Raw genomic sequence first — 3,952 nt, forward strand, 5'->3', positions numbered from 1 at the left:
TCTAAGGTAGGGTTAATTAAGTTTAATTAAATTCATTCACACGCCACCAGGGAGAAACTTTTTGTGTTTTCACACCTTTATGGAATACTATAGGGACTTGTAGGGGCAAAAGCCCCTAAAAAACCAAAATACATAAATTTTTTATCAACCTTCATTGGTCATTTATAAATAAGCACTGATTTTCTAGCATTATAATATAGTTTACAACACAAAATGTATACAATATATTATATACAGTAGATACATTTACATTTAAATGGTGGTTTGTAGGGACAATAGCCTCTAAAACAGTAAACTTTTTAGCAACAGGGTGCAGTACTATTATTTCTTTCATTTATGACAACACCTAATTTGAACCAAATAGCAACAAAAAGCCGTGGTACAATGAGAAATTTATTTTTTTCTGTGGTTCAGGTGCAGTGGTAGAGTATTATAACTATGGTAGATGTGCTACACTATAGTATTTTCTCAGCTAGTAATGTTATATGACGTGGGGTCTCGTACCTTATAATGGCATAGCTTATAATCTGGCATTTGTTCCGTAGCTTATAATCTTGAAAATGTGGCATAGCTAATAACCATATAACATCTCACCATAAACCATAAGCTATGCCACACTTTCACGAAAAATAATGAGCCATGCCACAATAATTTCTTTAAAATGTTATGAGGTATGGAAACATAAATTTCACAAATTCGTGAATGTTTTAATATACCAATTTTTACAACAATTTTATAAATTTCACAAATTATAATGTGTGACACCCTTCAGATGGAGTGTGCCTGCCAGCCTGCCTAAAAAAAATAGCGCCTATACCTGCTGAACCGCTGAACCTAACCTGAACCTTGGTCACCTTCCACTCGACGTTCTGTACCCACGAGCACCTCCACTTCCACATGCACAGTAGTCCTTGGAGCAGTTCCTGGGATAACAGCTATTTGTGTAATAGCTTCACTGTAACTCTGTATTGGTCCTGATTAGATAGTTGTTTCATTCAACAGTTGCAGCAGTTGCAAGCAAACTGTCAAACTGTGCATTGTATTGTGGTTTTGGTTTTGTAAAGGAAAAGGTGTTTATTCTTTACTGTTTATTTACTTTTGACTTGAGCTGCTTGAAAAGGTGTTTTATGATTATGAAAATTAAAGTGCCGTGAGTGTGCTGAAGCTGATTTGTTATTAGGTATTGACAATGAAATGTTTTACGTTCATGAATTATTTATTAAGTTTTAAGTGTTCACTTAACCTATATTTTTCGGATTCCTCAAGAAAGAGGGTTAGGTTGAGTTGTGTTTGTGTTTGTGTGTGAATTTGTTAGATTGCAGTTTTTGTAGTGGTAGGTCTAGGTTTATTTTAAGTAAGTTGGGCCTTTCAGTTGAGTTTAGGTCTAAGTTATTGCCTTTGAAATAGTTAAATTAATAACTTATCTATTTATAAGAGTAGGCCTAAGTTAGGCTCTAAATGTCTAAAAAATTATCAATTCATTTTGATTAGTAAATTTATTATTAAATAGATTAGGAAATTATTCAATGAAATATTCAATTTTCATATCTGAGTCTTAAACAGCACATATTTTAAGTTTCTGCCTTATTTATCCTCGTGGCCAGGTAGGCTACAGGGTATTGTATTCACAATTTTAATAGGGCCTAAGTTTAACTAATTCAATTGATAAAAATAAAATAAAAAACTAATATAAGTTTGATAATCAGTTTAAGGGTGCATGCACTATAGCTAGATTTTTCATTCAGGGAGAAAGCATTGTATGCCGTGAGCTGTGACTGCACTTGGGAGACCATCATCCGAGGGAAACCTTTGATGATGTACACGAGCTGCCTGGTGGCAAAGTGCGGTGCACGGCTTCAAAGTTTGAAACGATAGATAAGAATGTATGCCTATGTTACGCATAGCTGAGTTTTCAAATTAGGTGGTAGAGCCTAGTTTATGCATGTATTCTTTATTTTAGTTGATTGTTCTTAATGCTTAAGAAATTTATGTATATATGTGAAATTCCTCTATCTTGTTTACAGAAGGATATGGAGAATCCTGGCGGGAATGCCTTATGACTGTTCGTTAATTGTTTGCCTAGACCTGCAATTTTTTACTAGGAAGATATGTCACTCAAAACAAATTTCTAAGAATATATTACGATTAAATAATTTCTTCGGAAAAGCATTTGAGATTAAAGAGGTGCTCTTCTGTCGTAGAGGTGATAACGACCACATAAGGTAGTGTTATGTTGTAGGCTAGTTAATTTTTTACATAAACAATAATCTAACCTAACGTTAATTTATTTACCTACCTTGTTACCTGGCTACTCCCACCCTTTACCCGATCTTGTATTTTGTAATTTTTTTGGATGTTATACTAAATAACTTCTTGATCAGCTTTGTACGTGTTATTAAATTTATGGAAAGTAAATAAAAGTTACGTTTAATAACACTTAAAACATATATTTACCCTTATACTGTTAACTCACAAGATGGTAAATATACATAAAAGATGGATCGGCACTTACCGTACCATCTTTTATGTACAGTATATCTACCGTCTTGTGAGTTAACAGTATAAGTGTAAATATAGCCTATGTTATAAGTGTTATTAGATGTATCTTTTATTTACTTTCCGTTTTTATACCCTCCCCTCACCCCAATATTACTTTTTCTGACACTCTTTTATCCCTACATGTCTCTTTTATCTTTTACTTAGAAATACGCTTAAAAGTGACATAGACAATAGACAAATTTCTTTATTATTATTTCCTTCAAGAAATACAATAGGCCCTAGCGACCTGATTGTTTATATCTCCAATTAGTGAGGCAGACCTATTTTGAGTGCTTTGTTTGCATGGTTTTCCTTAGGCTAAGTTGTATATATTGACGATGCCCACTGCATTTGTACAATGCCTAAAAGAAAAGAAAACCCCATTTTATTACCTCTTGTTTCACAAATATTTTCTGGTCTTCTATCTTTATAAAAAAATAATTTTATATGTTTCAAAGGAAAAAATTGCAAAGGATAAAGTCTAGGTAAACAATTACTGACTGTTCTTAATGCTTAAGAAAGAATTTGTTTGTAAAATTTCTCTTGTTCACAGAAAAAGGCTGCGGAAAATCATGACCAAATCCTGATACGCTGTGACCGCCCTCCCCAGCCATCTTCGAGGGAGGGGGGAGGTGTGTTTAGTGGGTAGTCTGTTTCTGTTAGTCCCACACTACCCTTGCAGGAGCAAGGGTGTGCGTAAATGCATTCACACCTGCCTACCAAAAAAAAAAAAAAAAAAAAAAAAAAATGTATAGGGCCTATATATTTAATTAAAATATTTATTACTAGTCACAGTTAATTCAATTGTGGATTGTAAAGAGTGACGATAAATTAATAATTTAACTACCTTAATTAATGGGAGTAACAATTAATTATTAAAATAGGCCGACTCTTCAAGAAAACCTCCCCCCGCCAACCAAGCAAAACCCTGCCGACTAAGCGAATTTCCATTTGTCTAGATTGATTTTCAATCAAATCTATAACAATAGGTTTGAGTACTTAGGTTTGATGCTACAAGGAAACTAATAAAGTGTGTTTTTTAGTAAAATATTAATAGTGTGGTGCCACTACACTTAGCTTAGTATAAAATAAAAAAGAAATTGCCAAGTTTGATTAAAATATGTCCATAAACAAGCAAACAACAGTTTAAAATATTCTCCATAAGAATCACATGGGAATATGAAGCTTACAATTTTTTGAATGCTATCCGTTACCATTAACCGTACAAAAAAACTTTGATATATGTAGGCTACTAAGTAAATTATTTATTTTTCTAAGCTTTTTAAAAGGGTCTAGAGAGAAATTGGGAATTTTTATTTTGTGGGTCAAAAATCAGAAAAACTTTTATCCCATAAAAGCCCGTTCCCATGATCCGATCATGCTGGTTAGTAAACTCATTTAAGTTTATCCCACC

At 33.1% G+C, this 3,952-nt stretch overlaps 1 long non-coding RNA gene across 2 annotated transcripts; it reads left to right on the top strand.

Moving 5' to 3' along the window:
* The first annotated feature begins 1,105 nt into the window (after positions 1-1,105).
* On the top strand, positions 1,106-3,148 carry LOC129005618 (uncharacterized). 2 transcript variants are annotated; one of them, XR_008491849.1, is made up of 3 exons: positions 1,106-1,180; positions 2,025-2,222; positions 3,092-3,148. It is a non-coding gene; the product is annotated as an uncharacterized LOC129005618 (long non-coding RNA). The 2 variants fall into 2 exon arrangements; XR_008491850.1 differs by lacking the exon at positions 1,106-1,180 and adding an exon at positions 1,265-1,354.
* The last annotated feature ends 804 nt before the right edge of the window (positions 3,149-3,952 follow it).

Source organism: Macrosteles quadrilineatus, unplaced genomic scaffold (assembly GCF_028750875.1).
Source record: "Macrosteles quadrilineatus isolate MER2022 unplaced genomic scaffold, UCM_ALF_1.0 Scaffold_27__1_contigs__length_1626561, whole genome shotgun sequence".
NCBI classification, from domain to species: Eukaryota; Metazoa; Arthropoda; class Insecta; order Hemiptera; family Cicadellidae; genus Macrosteles; species Macrosteles quadrilineatus.